The 18,442-nt window shown below is 38.8% G+C and overlaps 1 protein-coding gene across 7 annotated transcripts in view; it reads left to right on the forward strand.

Annotated features, from left to right (window-relative positions):
- Positions 1–1,749: 1,749 nt before the first annotated feature.
- Mbnl1 (muscleblind like splicing regulator 1) overlaps positions 1,750–18,442 on the forward strand; it is a 170,486-nt gene continuing 153,793 nt past the window's right edge. For 2 of the 7 annotated variants that reach the window (XM_075950480.1, XM_075950483.1), the window contains exon 1: positions 1,773–1,873. The gene's annotated coding sequence lies outside the window, so the exon portion shown is untranslated. Of the gene's footprint in view, positions 1,874–18,442 lie in introns of all 7 variants that reach the window. The other 5 variants (XM_075950488.1, XM_075950487.1, XM_075950452.1 and 2 more) reach the window with 5 other exon arrangements.

Raw genomic sequence — 18,442 nt, forward strand, 5'->3', positions numbered from 1 at the left:
CTTCTTGCCAATTCGCATTAAATACGTGTGAGTCAAGTGCAAAATGACTCCATTTTTAATCATTCCCCAACAGCGGTCCTTTGGCCACATGGTTAAATAAAAAGCTTAGGGTGTGCGGTTGAGTGAGGCCTCTTGGGCTTTCCCCCAATCCCTGTTAGCATATCTGTTATTGTCTTGGTTGTACTCATGTTTTGGCAGTCACGTTAGTGAGACTTCCTGGGCATAGCATCTGACGTGCCTAGGAGACGATCTCGCAGCACATTCCTCAATCCTTTGACTCTTACGTTCTTTCTGTTATCTTCTGCAAGGGTTTTTGAACCATAGCTGCAGTGTTATATTGTAGGTAATCCACTACAACCCTACACAAAGAACTACAGGCAACTAAGGAGTACCGGAAGCTAGAGGAATAGTCTTTCCCAGGGAAGAGCACAGCCATTGGTTATCTAATACCAAATCATCAGTCCTGAAAGCATACAAGTAATATTATGCAGGTAATACCTAAGTGTTCATGAAAATACATTAATAACCACACATATATGCATATAGCAATTAACAAAAAGAGACTATGAACTTGATAAATAGTGAGGAGGGGATATGGGAGGGTTTGGACGGAAGAAACAGAAGGTGGAAATGACAGAATCATACTACAGTCTACAAAGAAAATAAATTACTTTTAAAGGCCAAAAAAAAAAAGCCAAAGAAAAGAAAAAAGAAAAAGAAAGCTTAGTATGCTGCCCTCCGCACAGCAGTTTCCAAAGTCCAGAAAGTGGTTCTTAGAGTGTGTGAAGCGTTGCATAATTTAAGTGTTATTCTTGCAATCCACCCCCTTCTCTTCCCCAATAAGCAAGCGAAGGCGGGAGGAAGTGCTACCCGTTGGCTACCATTGACTTATATTATCTGTCAGACTGAATCTGAGAGAACACATATGTACATATGAAATACACATGCCCAACCATCTGCACAGAGAGACTTTTATGGAAGTTGTCTATAGCCGATACTTTGGTTAGGCCTTCCCAGTATTTGTAAACATGTCTTTTTTCAGCCATCTTCTTTCAGCTATTTCTGTTTGCTCTCCTTACTGGTAAGGAACTCAGCCATCGACGTGTTCAGCGACACAAGATCTGTGCCTGTTTTTCACTCTTGTGGCTGAAGTTGTGAGAGATTGTGGATAAGTAGTGGTTTCATTTCTGCAGTGCTTTATCTCCATGTAACAGACCACTGCCATGAGAAAGGAAGTTTAAGACTTACAGGTAAAGAACCACTACCCCAGTTCTGGGAAAATGTGCTATCTCTCTCTCTCCCTCCCTCCCTCCCTCCCTTCTTCTCTTCCTCCCCCACTCTCTTTCTCCATTAGTCAAATGAGTGCTTGGGTCATACTCCAATAACTTTAAATTAATTAGATCTATCAAAGCAAGCTTATGTGTCATGTGTAGGCTCTTCCCTTTCTTACACAGAACAGCATTTTTTTTTTCTGGTTGTGTGTTTCTCTAAGTATCATAGAGCCTCAAGGAGCTTTTTCCTTATACAAGTGAGCACTACTTGACAGAATATAAACCTCAATGACTCGACTTCTCTAAATTTTTAAACAAATATGCATATGCATTAATTACATATTAATGGATGCACAAATTATAGTTCAGCTCCCATGATTATAAGGGCCTCGTGAATAATTTCTCTTCTCTGTAGAATTTGTAAAGCGTAACGACTGGTGTTTTGCAACTTCCTCTTTCTGTGCACTATCCCTTTGCAGAGCAAAAGCTCTGTGCTTTTGCCACTTGTGAAGAGAGTCTGGCAGAGAACAGAGCTCTCGAAGGTGCTGCCGGTCAAACACGGATGGAGCAGACAGGCCAGCAGCAGTAAACAAGTTCCAGAGGTAAGAAGAACATGTTACTCGTTACTTTTAATTTTATTGTTTGGATTTCTATTTCTATGCCAATGGTACAATATTATGCATACTGGCCAGATTAGAAACTAGCCTGTGTAAGCCTGGTTTTTTCATGTAAATAGTAGAAATTTTTAAATGGAAAAAGTTTAAGCAATTTCCCAAGTTTTAGCTTCAAATGTAAGCTTTTACTAAGCTGTAAAAAAATTAAAGTTCTTCTTTAACCTAAAAGTTATTTTAGCTACAAAATAAAAAAAAACTATCTTCCTTATTTATAGGTAGCCCTACATACAACTACCTGCTGGATAAGCTTTTGAATTAATAATAAATTCAAGTGTTATTTTTCCCCCAGCAGTTGATTCCTAACATTCAAAAATCCTCCAACAGTCTCTTCTTCTTTTTATGCTTCATTTATTAAACAGTTTTCTTAAAAGAATGTATTTCTTTTTACCTTCTATAAAAACAATGTTATTTAACATGTAGTATTTGGGATTTTTCATATTATTACATTATGATACTTAAATGTTGAAGAATGATTTAAAATTTAAATCTAGTACATGAATTTAAAATCAAAATAAGTATAAACTTTCCTAATAAGAACGGTTTGTATTTATGATACTTAATAGAGAAAAAACTAGAACAAAGATAATTCATATTAGTAATTACAAATCAAACTACACTCGTTTTATGAGTCAAATCTGAAAACAGTGTAAGTCGTGTAGAAAATATCCTTTTCCCATTTGTGCCAGTGTGAGAAGCTGGCTGTCCAAGCAAACTCTATTTAACAGTGTATTCAGATATGGAAACTTAACAATCTTCTTTTTAGGACCTTGTGGTTTCCTCAAACAAACTCTATTTAACAGGGTATTCAACATAGAAATGTAACACTCTTCCTTTTAGGACTTCTCGGTTTCCTCAAGTTTGCTAAAACCCTTCATAGTAAACTGAAGTCAACCAACTCGTTTTAGGAAGAACAATGGCGCTCACTCAAGAGCGCTGTTCAGTTACACGCTTGTGGTTTGAATGGTTTGCCTGTGGAAATTCACAAAACTTAAGTAATTTAAGGAAACAACACACATTACATATTCACTGTTTGAGATTTGTTGAAATAAGCATTCTGGACTTGCCTATCTGAGAGCACATTTAATTTTACTTTTAAAATAGACAATCATGGCCTCCAGCAAAGAAAACCCGCACTATCTCATTTCTTGCCGGATCTCGTTTTTTAGTGTTTCTGAGCAGTGATGTCTTCCTGATTCCGTTGCAGCTTCTGGTACCTATTGACTTTTTAAAACTATTTTCACATACTAGGTCCTAATCGTCTTCACTGATTTTGTTTTGTTTTGATTTGATTTTGTTCTTTTGTTTGTTTGTTTGTTTGTTTTATGATAGACTCAGGAAAGCAAATGTTTCCCATTGTAAATTCAGGAAAGTAATTGGTAATGAAAGTTGGACATTTTAGCCAGAACTTAGAGTAAGTTGATAGTTGAGAATTCTATAACATTGTGCCTCTTTATCTTTAAGTCTCACACACTAACTCAATAATATCTCTATTCAAATTTGGTTATGTTACTGCAACAATACGATTTCAAATGTCTACTTTATCAATACCTGTATTTTCAAATATCTGTACATTTAACTATGAGATATCTAGATATCATGAACTACTAAGTATTGTGAGTATGTGATACATTATGAGACACTACCATTTATATTGGATATTGGATAAGAACCAATGAAATTATGGAATAAACTGATCACCACTGTAACGCAGGGCAGTAAACGAAGGCCAAGGCTGTAGAGAACATGCTGTCTTGTTGGCCGGGGAGACATTGTTGATGTGAATTATTATAAGTCTGAATTAACAGCCGGCTTCTAGATTGTGGAACGTAAGTTTAGAATTTCTTCTTTGAAAACAATCTATTTACGGACAGGAAACATGAGTGCTGGACTGGCTGTTTCCAGGAGACATGCGAACGTTGAAGGGACATACTGGACAATATTAGCATTGTGTTTCTTCTCTCAGAGACTCACTTGGGCAGAGCATTTAGAGTCTGCCCCCAAATCAAAATGTTATTTTAGTGGATTTAGAAAGAATATTATAATGTATTTCCAGAAACAAATTTTAACTTTTGAGAAAGATAAATACACACACACACACACACACACACACACACACACACACACACACACTTTTCAGTGTTTCATTAAATTCCATATATGTGATACATATATCCATTGTTGGATATGAATGGTTGCTGAAACTGCATAGCTGCTGTAAATCAAATCTTAAGAAGACCTGGTTTGCAACATGTGGGAGATGCTTCAGGGATGTGTGGGATCAAAGCCCCAGAGTTGATACTGATTAGCTCAGAGTGAGTAGGTGTTTTTCTTCCACACACTGACGAGCCCCAAATTAGCCATTGTGGAAGAAAGTGACCTGCTTGTCATGACTGTTATCCCACCCTAACCAGTAGCCAAAAGTATTTTTCAAAAATTATTTTACTTGGAAACACTAAGACTAATTTTTTTTTTTGTATTAATGGGTAGACTTCCAAAAGACCACTGGAACACTATGAACCTCCTCTTCCTTCCTTCCTTCCTTCCTTCCTTCCTTTCTTTCTTTCTCTCTCTCTCTCTCTCTCTCTCTCTCTCTCTCTCTCTCTCTCTCTCTCTCTTCCTCCCTCCCTCCCTTCCTCCCTCCCTCCCTTTCTCTCTCCCTTCCTCCCTCTCTCCCTCCCTCCCTCTCTTTCTCTCTTTCTTTATTTTTTAAAATTTTTTTCTTTCATATATTGTTTTTCCTTCATTCAGCCATTATCACATGTGCAAGAATAGAGAGAAGAAATTGCATTGTCTAGTAGAATATTATTTATATGCACACAAAAGGAAATGACGTGACTTCAATTTAGAAATCACTGCTTTAAAATATTTGGGTCTTTTGCTGTACAGTGGAGGTACACACCTTTAAACTTCCCACTAGCGAGTCAGCGGCAGAAGGATCTCTGAGTTTGAGGCAAACACAGTCTACAGCATGAATTCCAGGACAGTCACAGCTACACAGAGAAACTCTATCTTGAAAAAATGAAAAAAAAATGCATGGGTCTTTTAGCTTTTCAAAACCACATGACCTTGGACATTCTCATTTTTTATTAATGTAGCTTACAAATAAGCGCCAATCCTTAACATATTTAAAGTTACTATATATACACAATATGTTCTGAGTAAATGGCAACATTATTATGTTTACAGGAATGTACACTGTGAAAAAATGCATTCAGAGAATGAGAATATCAATCTATGAAATTATTTATGTAAAAATAAGATATAAGCAAGCCCATTTTGTTACTGACTACATCCATCTTTACAAATTCAATGGCATAGGGTCTAATGTACACATCTGAGCTGTAGTAAAAAAAGTTGAAAGTATTATATCCTGGCTTTTACATTTTTTAAAAATGTAAATTTTCTTCTGGGAATGACCATTACCTTTTCTTGGTTCTTAGAGTGACGGTTGTCCATGTTCCTTCCAGTTTTATTTTCATCATTATAAACAAAACTGAAAATGGTTTTCAATCTTTTATATGATATACTTTTTCTTCTAATATTACTGAGAAAAATACCACTTTTTATTTTAAAATCCAAATCCAAGGGTATATAACATGTCATTAGAATTGATAAATTCAGAAATGTCATAAGTAAATAAGAATGAAGTCAGCCTGTTGGTATGAGCACCTGGATTGGGATAACTTTCCTTCCCCGTTAACATGGCATTTATAGATATTTAATTGTGAGCCTTTACTTTTGCCTTATTCTGATGTTACCACACCCTCAAAACTCTTTACACCTTGGAAACAAGTGCTGTCATGCGGTCTCTGAGAACCTCATTGTAGCTGGTTTTAATTTTGGATAAATATCATAGACACTCATGAGCACACCTCAATTCACTTCATTTGTCTTTTCACAAGAAAATAATTCTAAGCGAGTTATTTTGTCCATTTCTTTCATGGCAGAAATGAAAGACCTGAATGAGAAGAGCCACAAAGGTACTCTTCTTGGTAAGGCTGCCAAGCAACGAGAATTTATCTGCTTCAGATACTCACCAGCAACATTTACTCACTATTTTTTTCTTAACTTTTACTTATTTTCAAAGTCCTGACTTAAGTGGTTCACACGTGTCATCCCAGCACAAGGGTGGTGGGAACAAGAGAATCCCTATGATTTTTGAGACCGCCTAGGCTATGAGTTCGAGGCTGGATAGAAAGTAAGAGCAGGCCTTTACAACACAAAGTAAAAATAATTCCAAGCTTGAGAGTGTCATAAAATAGTTTAATAGGCATCTGTGCATCTCACTCTTTTTTTTTGTCTCATAACACAAGTTTCTTTCTGTCACTATTTTGTTCTGCCCCTCTAAGAAGAAGTCCCTTGACTTTTGTGTGCAGTCACTAAGTGTACCGTCTTTCTTAGCAGATATATACAAGGTCTACTTCATAAATCTGTGCCGAGAGTTACTTTTCTCTAATCTCTGTCCCTATTTAAGTTTTGCTGTTTAGTAATATCCTTTATAACGTTATTCCTCCAGTAATCAGTTCAATCAAATGACTTGTAATATGACTTGATGATCACATTTAATTGTTACTTCTCTTTTTGTTTTTTAATTGGCAAATAAAATTACTTATATTGATTGTGCACAACATGTTGTTTTAAAGTATGTGTATATTTGGAATGGATAATTCTAGGTAATTAGTCTATATATTATTCCACATATTTATTTTATTTTATATTGTTAAAGTACTCAAGTTGATACTTTCTTGGCAATTTCCACAGATACTATACAATACAACTAACAGTCATTATACTGAATGCTTTGCCTTCTTGCTCTCTTTGGCTTGGAAAAATTTCATACCATTGTCTTTGGAAAAAATTAAAGAATTTAAAGGAGATAATCTTTCATCAACATTTTTTCTTTACCTTTTAAAATTCTTGTAAAACAACTATATTTAACTGATATATAAAACAGAAACTGTACACACCTGAGAAATGTCTTACATGTAATATGTTGGTCCATGAATAAATTCTGTAATCCTCAAATCAGGGTAAGCATATCAATCTCAAATACTTATTATTTCCTTATGGGGAAAGTATTCAAGATCTCTTCTGATAACTTTTTATAAAAATACATAACTATTATCCATAACATTCTTAATTTTGCTAGCATGTTTCCGTGGAGTGTTTTTCTGGTATTGCCTCCTGTTTGGGGTGATCATACATCTTCTGACATCACCTCCTACGTGGGATGGCCATACATTTCAAATGGCACCTCTTGTTTGGCGTGGCCATACATTTTCTGACATCACCTCCTATGTTTGCGTGTGGTTTCCAAGTTACTGTAGACCAAAGAATCTTTTATTCCACACTTGTTCATTTATGTCTTGGTTTATGTGGCTGGTATAGGTTCAAGGAACTTCCAGCTTTTGCTGTGACTTGTAATTCTTTACTGCCTAAATTATTTGCTGTCAAGTTTTACACATGTGACCATCAGAACTTCATTCATTCTGGTTTCTATGTCCTTATGATGCTCATCTACCATATTAGTGCGCTTTTTCTTTGGGCGTAAAAAGTTACCCTAAGATGCTACGACTTCCTTCCTGTTGGATTGCTAGACTCATTCACCATTTCTTTGGTTGGTGTCGCTATAAGACATGGTCCCTGCCACGCTAGTGGTTCTGTTCCATGACCCTTGTAGTGGAGTATAATAGTGTAAGTGCACACGTGCAAACACAAACATATAAGTATCTACGCATTTATCAACAAACATGTGAAACCTTTCCTATCCGTGCATACATTCCTCTATATTTTGGGTAATCTGAGCTCATTCTGTAACATCAGGTAAATCCATCGTCATAGGGCTTTTATCTTACCATTTCCGGTGTGTGTTGTTTATTTTTTCATGGGGAGACGCCTGTGGCCTGACAAAATTGACAAACTTATATATTGACCCAGTTCTATATGATACAGGGAGAATAATTTCAGAATTTCTACTGAAAAGAGAACCCAGAGAGAGAGTCTGTGCACTAGTTCGCCATCCTCCCCACTACCACCAGATAGTTGTTTACAAATTAGTTGGCTCAGTGCTTCCTTCCTATGTTCTACTCCCTTTCCTATCAGGGTAACTCTACCATTAATTAAGCTTGTTTCAATGTCGTTCTATTTTAGGGAGATTTTAGCATTTACATTCTTCTTGGTTTTATTCTTAGTTTCATTAATTTGTTAAGTGTTTTCTTTGTTTTTCAACTTGACACAACAACTTGCCACAGCCAGTCATACTAATAACTCAATACATTCTGACTTAAATATTGTGGCTATAATTCAGCAACACCTGCTTAAGTTATTTGTTAGGATTTATTTTTTATTTTACTATTTTTATGTTAACATGTTTATATTTTATCTTAGCTCAAATTGTTATTTTGATATTACAAAAAAATGTAATCTCCAGAAAATAAAATGAATACCTGTAGCCTTACTGGAAAACTTTATAGATTTATCATGCCCCAGTTTGGTTTTTTTCTTTTTTGTAAGCTGAATGTGCACACAGACTCACAGTTGCAGAAACCATTCTGTAATGAAGAAAACTAGAAATCATAAATCTGCACATTCTATACACACTGAAAAAAATCTGTCATTCCATCTATAATACTAGGACATCCCTTTACTAAGACTTCCCATAGTCTACTCGTGAATTTATGGCTACAAACTTTGCCTAATGTTTGTGTTATGGAGAAAAAAGATTCATTTTCAGCTTCCATTTGTTACTTACTGACTGCCATCTCAGGTTGCTTATTTTTTTTTCTCTTCCAATCCCCAGCCTCAGTGTTCCAAGATCATTGACCCAGGTGGCTCTCTGCCCCAGCTAGAGTAATTATCACGAATCAGCACCCTTATCCCAGTTACTCAGCTGATTGACGTCCTTATCTTCAGCTGCTCTCCACCTATTTGCGGGACTGTGAACTAGGCCCAACAGGAGTCTGGGTGGGCTCTCCTTCCACACTGTGCACACAATATAACACAACAAGGCAGCCTTTGTTCCTGTAGCCCCCTAAGAAACTCTTCACTCTTGTCTATAAACTATCCCACATCACTCTAAAGGCTTTTTTTTTTATTTTTTGGAAGAAAACCAAAACCTTAGATGAGGCTTTGTCTCGTTCTCTACCTACCCGCCCTTCCTCATAGCTTACTCTCCTTACTCTTCATTCTCTAACCACGGCAGGCTCCCAGCTAATTACTGACCAAGGGTTCTCTCACATGTCATTTCTCTTTCTCTAGCATTTTCTTCCCATACACTGGGACACAACAGCTTATTCACACCTCAGTGCAAACATTCCCCTAGGCGTTGTCTCTCATTACCAGCTTCCTATTTAATTGCAGTAGATTGCCTAACAGCTCTCTACCATTTTGTTGTTTTCATTTTTGTTATTTGCTTGAGATAGGGCCTCAGTATGTAATCAGACTGGCCTAGGTCATGATTCTCCTACCTCAACCTCCCAACTGCTGGAAATATGGTTGTCGTGCACACATGTCATTGGGATGTCTTCCTTCCTTCCTTCCCTTCTTTCATCTTTCTTCCCTTCCTCCCTCCCTCTCTTCCTTCCTTCCTCTTTACTATTATTAATAGCAAATACAATTTTATTCTTTGTCTGTCATTTTGATTTTCAGACAGAGTGAGTCTGCCTGTGTAGCTTTAACAGATCTGGAACTCACTATGTTCATTAGACTGGGTTCAAGTTCACAGAGATCCACCTGACCAAGCCCTCCTGAGTGTTGTGATTAAGGAATGAATGAGCCTCCATGGCTGGTTTTAATTTGTTTTTTTTTTTTAAAAATCTGTTCTTTTCTGTATATTTTTCTTACTAGATCTCAAGATCCCGAGTTATTTATGCTATGTTCCCAGTTTCTAGTAAATTGTATAGTATGTAATCCATGCTTCATAGGTAAATGATGAATAAGTCCAATATTTCACCATTTCTGAGTTGCACATACAAATCAACCCCACAAAGCAGAAATCGCTGCATCCCGAGGTGGCTTGGGGGAGGCCTTGATTATGGCTGTGCTCGAAGCTTCCGTGCAGTTGTCAGGTGGAGAAACTGTTCATGTTGAGTCAACGGAACTGAAACTGAAATGTGGCCCCAGGAGACAGTAAATAGACCAAGATGTTCAGGGTTTTTTTTTTCTTTCTCTCTTCCTGTGTTGGCTTTTTTCCACTGAGCTAAAAACAGACAAGTTCACAGTGTCTGCCACTAGCATTTCAGAATCCCAGAGGGCAGGGTAATGCTCTGTGTTGCTTTCCCCACTGTCTTCAACTTAATACCCATCCTACCACCAAGAAATCCAAGTGATACTTTTCTTTAACAGTTAGAGGTCATGGCTGTCCATAAACCTCTCTCTGTCAGAATGCTTTCCTGACTAAGCATGCTGGTTTTTTTTTTTTAATGCTTCCTAGATCTAGTTTTGATTTTGAAAACGATTACACAGCTACTCTAGGGAAACTGACTTTCTTGTGTGCTCAAAATTTAAAATGGAAAGATGTAAACATGTGCCTTGGCTCTTGAGATTATAAGGCCCAAAATGATGATAAGGATGAGGAGGAGGAGGAGGAGGAGGAGGTGGAGGATGAGCATGATAGTGAAGATGATGAGATAGATGAAGAGGATGATAAGGAGAAGGAGGAGGAAGAGGAGGAGGCTAAGGATGAACATAAGGATGATGATGAAGAGAAACAAGATAATGACAAGGAGGAGGAGGAGAAGCATGATGATGATGATGAGCAGGAGGATAGGAGGAGAAGGTGGAGGAGGATGTGATGGTAATGATGACATTTTTTGTGCCATAATTTTTCAGGTGCTTCATATTATGTATTAACTTAATATTCTCAACAATTCTGTAAAATCATAGCTATTGTTCACATTTTTTAAAATAAGAAAAACATACAAGTTCAGGGATTGGATGGGTAGATAAAGTCACAAGACTTGATCCTGACATATTGATCTCCAATTGGAATCTTCAGGGCGTTCTGACATTGCCTCTAATACTTAGGTTTGATAAGGAAAGCAAGCCAACTTCAGGTTTGGATGCAGGCAAGGATCTGACATTTGCAGCTCTGACTTAGAGAAGCCCTATGTAGGTCAACACTGTACACACTGAAGGCTCTCTTGGAGAATGGCACTCTAAATGACATAATTATATTATGTCTCAACAAATAAAAAATTATTTAAAGGGAAATTCTTGCATTATTTACTTAGATGCAGAAAAATCTACATTTACATAAAATGATTAGATAAGATGAGATCAGGAAATTTCAGAGAAAATTCAAAGAAGTAAGAAGCAGTTCTAATACTTGGTGACTTCACTATGGAGCCATTTTATATGTAGCATTTCTACCCAAAGAATTGGTAGGTAACACTAATGGCATCAGATGAAGATTTTAAGTCGTGTGAGAAACATTGGTTTTCATTTTGAAGTACATTTCTCTGTGCACTTACATACCAGACTCTGCTTTGGGCATGGTTCTAAAGCCAGAGAAGTGGTGATAACTTAGATCAGTTCCCACCCTCAAAGGGCCTGCAGTCTAGAAGGGAGAAGCACTGGATAAACCACTTAAGTACAGATTGGGTGGTGGTGGTACTCACCTTTAATCCCAGCACTCGGGAGGCAGAGACAAGCGGATCTCTGCGAGTTTGAGGCCAGCCTGGTCTATTGAGCAAGTTCCAGGGCAGGCTCTGAAGCTACAGAATATCTCTGTCTGGAAAAACCAAAGATGCAACATTGTATACTGGGAGCAAACATTTGCAATGATGTCCATGCATGAGCTGGGGGCAGAAATGCACCGAAAGATTCATTATTGCTGGTTAACATAGGCCAGGAAATACTTGGGTGTGAGAAGCAGCAGCAATTATGATACAGGTCAGAAGTTTCCTTGGAGATAAATTATTGTATTAGATGAATTGCAGATAAGACAGGCTAACCTTCAGAGGTTAACTACACATTTTGCCCTTTAATTTCAGTAATAGGTCAAGTTTGATAAAAGTGAAAAGGGTTCAAAAATTATTTAAATTTGTTAGCTTAAGAGTTTTAAAAGGAAATCGTTACAGAATAACTGACTGTCACCATAGCCATTTGAAAATATGTACACTGGTGTCATGCGAGGGTCATCCTGACTCTTAATTTCTTTGTGCATATGGAGTAGGAACAGCGATTTTCCAGCCCCAGGAGACAATCTCTCCGAGGTTCCCTCGTTTATTCTTTCCAAAGCGCCAATGACTGTTGAACCCTAGTGGTGCCAGCATGCTATTTCCGTAAGTATTGATTATAAATTTCCTCTGATTGTTACAATTACCCCGAGAGATGTAAACAATCCCCAGAGTCACCTTTAAGTCATCAGCTGGCCTGAACTAAGGCTTGAGGGGTGGGAACTGCGGAGGGGCTATTGCGTTTCTTACTGAAAAGTGTGTTTTTAGTTGATCTAACATCCTCGATATCAGTTAGTGAGGGACCACAAGAACAAATGCCCAGGCTGGGGAGTGGGCTTCATTGGTAAAGTGTTTGTGTAACACTAGGATCTGGCCTGGAACCCCGGAGCCAGGTATAGTGGCTCACACCCACAATCCCAGCACTGGGCCATTGGAGACAGGAGAATCTCTGGGGGCTTCAAGTCTAGCCTACTTGGCAAATTTCAGGCCAATAGTCGACCCTGCATAAAAAGACAAAAATAAATACATACATAAATAAATAAATAAAATAGAACATGGTGCCTGAAGGAAAACTCTGAGGTGGATCTCTGGCCATCACAAACATGCACATGGAACTGTGTCCACACATTCCACCACATCACATACAGGCACATGTAAACACAACACGCACATGCCCATGTGCCTGACACCAAAAATGTCTTTCTCTCATACTCAAAGAGCTAGTGGCATGAAATATGGATTCTTATATTCTTGATTTGAGTCAACATCTGACAATAAGATTCCACTCACTGGTCTTGGATGAATTATGTGCTAGAAGGAGAACCTTAGGTAGGCTAGAGAGTTGTGCTCATTACTTCCCTTAGGGAGACAGACCCACACAACATAAGTTTGTAAACTCGGCTTTGAACACTCCTGCTACCCTTTAAATATATAGAAAAAGCCATAACAAAACTTTTGTACAGGTTCAACAGAGATATGAAGAGCTTACTAGCTAATTGATCAATGTATTCCATCCTGCCATAGTCCTATCTGGTATGATGACTCACCATATTACCACATTTTCCCTTAATATGAAGGGCTTATGTGAGCCCAAGTGCATGCATACATGGGAGAATAAACCCATGAATATCTACACTGGGTAGGAGAGGACATGATGATACTTAGGGCACTTTCTGGCTAGAGCACAATGATCCAGAAGCAAGGGAGTTTGAAAATATTGGATTTTCTGCAGCTAGAATGCTATGCCCTTTCTTCACCCATGCATCCATTGGCAAACGCTCAGGTTGACACCACAAGGACTACTTTAAGTTGTGCAGCAATGAACATAACAGTGTTATATTTCTTCAAAACACTGATGTGTTTTCTTTGCATGTACAGGAAGTAGCGGGGCTGCTGGATCATACAAGTTTCATTTTCAGTTTTATGTGGCCCCTTCATACTGTGCAATGCCAATTCACATCCTTACTGGCAGTGCAAAGGATTCCTTTTTCCCCACAACCTTAACAAAAATAGTTATGTTTTGTCTTTCTGATGATAGCCATTCTAAGCAGAGTCAGGTGGTACTTAAGAATATTGATATTAAATGTACTCATCACACACACACAAATGGCAACTATGGGAAGTCATACACGTTAACAAGCTAGATGGTACAATTCTAAAATGTCTAATTTCAAGGAACTGTGTTGGGTGTGATAAATACATACACCTTCAGATGTTGACGTAAGCTATATCAGTTGAATAACAAGAATGCACCCATGTGTAGAGATGATCTAGATACTAGGAAGAGGAGGCGGGAGCAGCAAGTGCCTTGAGGCCCAGCAATTTAGCTTGGACTGGTGAGTGTCTTTTAGCAGTATCTGCCAAGGATGCCTTCCCGAAAGTAAAGGGCCCTCATCACCCGTCTTAATTTGGCTGTGTTCCTCCCTCTCATTAGAAATCCGCCAAGTCAGAAAAGAATACCTTTCAAAATTGAATTGTTCCTGGGGTGAGTCCTTCATTCCTGCAGCACAAGCATTTGGTACAAACGGGTCCTCAGCAACACAACCACTATTACCCTTTCAGAGACCTGAGCAGCTGCTATACTCATGTTCCGTAAAAGACACCAAAAGGTGACCGAATTTTCTATCCTGGACCAAATTCCTTGAGTGTATACAAATAAATAAATAACATATAATAAACCCCTTATGTCCCAAAGAAAGTGGTTCCCATACAACTGCCTATCACAGTTTTCTTTAAATTGGTAGATTTTCTTGGTTTAGTTTGACTTGTCTTCTCATATTTTTGCTCATAAGGCAAGTAAGGAGTGTTGGGTAAAGGAAAGGTGTGCATTGGACAACTGAGAGCAATGCAATGCTTCCTCTACCTAGTCAAAGGCCCTGGTTTGACCCAAGCACTGGTGGTGTTGGGGGGCAGGACCAGAGTGATGTTTCTCAATTATCTCTCATTCAAGGAAATATTCTGGCATCTGTTAAGCATATCCTACTGATCCTTTAGCAGACCTCAAGTAAGCTCTATCCCTATGATTGGACTACCTGACAATCCATTGCTGAATGTTTCTTAAACGTTGGAATGTGATTCAAGTCCTTGCATTCTGAACAGATGTGAATTTTCATAGGCACTATTTTTTTAAAAAAAATGATTTATACTTTAAAATTAATAATTACTTCCCACTTATAAAACAACAACAATAACTGTAATTATTGAAGGTCCAATCACGAAGTCATTTCTGGTCATAATTTCAAGAATTAGAGGTGTTTAACATTCACTGGAAACCGCAACTTAAAGAGACTGTCTGAATCCTATTCTTCTTTATTGTTCAGGGACCTCTAGATCCACAAAAACGGGAGTATTATCCAGGTCTAGGTGACTGGGAAACAAACGTGCAGTCTTTGCTTACATAATTGCACCCACTGTCTGGGGCATGGATCCACTTAAGACCTAAAAAAAGTTAAGAAAAAATTAAAGAGGGCTTCTAGACACACAAAAATGGGAGCATCATTTGGGTCTGGGCGGCCGGGAAACGAATGTGCAGTCTTCGCTTACAGGAACCAATGCACTTGGTACTTCCTTAAACAAAGGGCCACAATTTCGTGATCTGATTCTGCCAGAACTGTTGCTGCATACACAGGAAGGCCCAGGCCCATCAAGCTGGGGAAGGGTCACAGGTATGCCCTGCTCCCTGTGGAGGTCAAAGACAAGCCAGCAGGTCTGGGACTCTTACCAGTGGAAAATGGCTCAAGTGCTGTATTCAGCATGTGAACACCTTTTGCTAGGAATTCCAATTGTGAGTCCTCAGAATGAATTGCTAAGCACCTATTTATGGGTAAATAAAATATTGTTTTTGGCTACTTCTCCTCAGTGAAGGTTATGAAGGTTCTGGTTATGCCACAAGTACGTGTGTGCTTCTGTTTCCTAATGCTTTAGGCTGTTATCTATGTACAAGCAGGGTGTCAGGCCAAAAGTACTGTTTATCTCTACATGCTCAAGACTGATCTAGCAAAGCCACTATTTCGGTGCCTTCACGAAGTGGTTGGTATTTGGGGACCCTGAAAATTACTTTTGGTTTCTAGCTGACAGACCCACTAGGACTTTGCTAGGATAAACAGACTTCAAAGATCTCCCCATGGGAAAAGTTGTCCTGACTCAGTTTCTAGTTTAAACGGCCCTTAGAAAGCACTGCTGCAGGAGGAACAGCGTGGCCAGCCTCTTTCATGCAGTTAGCTTTTACTTTATTTAATTGTAAAGAGTAAATGACAGGCAGGAAAGTGTTTTTGCAGAGAGTGGGCGTCTGAAACTGTGGAAGGAACTTATCTCTGCATGGGAGTAAGCTCGTGGGTGGCAGTTATAGACTAGTTGAATATAATCGTGCATAAATATCTCTACTGTGCTGCCATGAAAAGATTCAATACACTCCTATTATAGGCACTTGTTATATTATTTGAAATAAGCACATATTACCTTATATCTAGGAACAGATAAATGGTAACTACATCAAGGACAAACAATTTTTAAAAGCGCTTTTATCTATGACAAAACAAAAGATAACACAATTGGATATTCTTTTTTTTTTCAAATATCACTTCAAAGCTTACATGTTCTAGTCCTTGAAGATATTAAAGAGAAGCATTGTTTGTCTGTTGATGTCACAGTTTTAAAAGAGTGATTCTACAAAATCGATGAAACTGACACCAGAAAACACAGTAAGGGACAGCATGCAGTAGTCAAAGTGATCAGCCACAGAGTGCTGATGAGCTTGTCTTGGAAGACTGCACAGACTCCTTACAGAAGTACTCACTCTTTTCTGCAACTAGTAATAGAATTCTAGCCTAGAAAAGAAGAGGGCTTCGGGCAGCCAGATGTGTAGTATGCATGTTTTGATGATTCAATTGTCTATAAGTCTAGACATTTGTTTGAATCTGATGGCAAGAGAGGATGGGGATGACGATGCTGCTGCTGCTGCTGCTGCTGATGATGATGATAAGACAGGTGCAGTGGCTCAGTGATGGAGCGCTTCCTGCTCTCACTGAAAGAACTAGGGTTTGGTTCCCAGCACCTATCAGCTCACAGCCGCCTATAACGTCAAGTCAAGGAGCTCCAATTCTCTCTTCTGCCTTTTGAGAGCTTCTGTGCATGTGCGGTGCACATGCTTTTACTCAGGCACACACACAGACACACACACACACAAACACACACACGCACGAGCACGTACACACACACACACACGCACACACACACAGTTTTGGGCCCGCCATGGTGGCGCACACCTTTAATCCCAGCACTAGGAAAGCAAAGGCAGGTGGATTTCTCAGAGCTCTAGCCAGCTGGGTCTACAAAAGAAGTTCCAGAACAGCCATAACTGTAACACAGAGAAACCCCATCTCAAAAAAAAAAAAAAAAAGCAAACAGAAACAAAAAAGGATATTTTCAAAAAAAAAAAAAAACATTGTCTGATTAGACCCATTAGTTGTACACATTTCTCTCACATATTACCAATACAGTCACGTGATTTCTAAAACTGGTCATAACTTACAGCTTCAAAGTCATTGTCACAGCTAGACTGTGTCTTTCAAGGTGCTCGGAACCTACCCTTGTTGACCCAGTGCCCACAGCCTCTAGGGGAAGCAGAGGTTATGCCAACCATTCCATTTCGTGTAGCCCAGATAGAAAAACTGACGGCACTAACTTCTAGCATGAAAGTACCTCACTGTCTGGTGACCTGGTAAGCTACAACCTGAAAAGTCTGGAAAGGAAAACGAACGCTCCTCCTTGTCTAAGGATGCACAGCGCAGGGAAGCTGCAGGGTTAGTCTATTGTAATTCTGTGCTCTTGATGCCCTTTGAGGAAGCATGGGCATTCAGAACAACCCTGTTCCAGCGGGTGGGTCATCTGCATTGATGGCAAACTCACAGTACTGTGCGTTAAAATCTGCCAAAAAAACTTCAACAGAAATCAAGTGAGGCATTTCTTATTAAGTTATGTGTATGATTTAAGAATATAAATGTGTTGAGTAAATTTATAAACTGTAGTAACATATACAAAAGTGGTTTTTGAATGCTTATTTTTGAGTGCACACAAGGAAGTGCCGGGACACATTTACTTTCTCTGATATTCTGACAGCTCTTGAAGGGATTTTGGGATATGTTTCTGTAGCAGAGATAAGGCAGGGAATTGAAATCAACAGCAACCTAAGCGTTTAAAAACATGTGTTGTTATCGTCGGTGTGATCTCAATGGCTGGTCTAGTTTGGTTTTATGCCTGTAGACCATTACGGCACACCGAATAGAGTACACCGGTTTTGTTTGCCTGCGAAGCATCATTGCGAAGCAAGTGTGCAACTACATGTACTCTTCCTTCACCAATTCTGCTCTGCACAGCTATCCTAACTCCCCAACTTTTCTGGAAGCATATGAGCAACACTTTGCCCAAACTAGTTTCCTATGGATACTACCACTATTTGTTTCTATTGAGCCAATGAATTCTTACCCAGCACAAGTTGCAATGGAACATGCCAATGGATTGCTCCTGATCCCGAATGACTTCCATTTCTGAATTCTGGCTCAGCAGAAATAAGCCATACACTGGAACCATCTCGGGGGCTTTATGATGTCAATATGCAGGGGTGACTCCCAGAAAATTGATTCTGTTAGTCTAGGCTTTTTTTATATTGACCCAAAATGCTGAGAGCCCTCAGGCCTAATTTTAGCTACCCCATTTCTAATAGCATCCTGTCTACCTCTGGGAGGCTCAAAGTCATGTCAGGATGTCTGAGGATTCACCAGCTTCTAATCCCTTTACTTCAGCAGGAAAGAAAGGGTGAGAA

The sequence above is a fragment of the Microtus pennsylvanicus genome, chromosome 16 (assembly GCF_037038515.1).
Source record: "Microtus pennsylvanicus isolate mMicPen1 chromosome 16, mMicPen1.hap1, whole genome shotgun sequence".
In the NCBI taxonomy this organism is placed as follows: Eukaryota; Metazoa; Chordata; class Mammalia; order Rodentia; family Cricetidae; genus Microtus; species Microtus pennsylvanicus.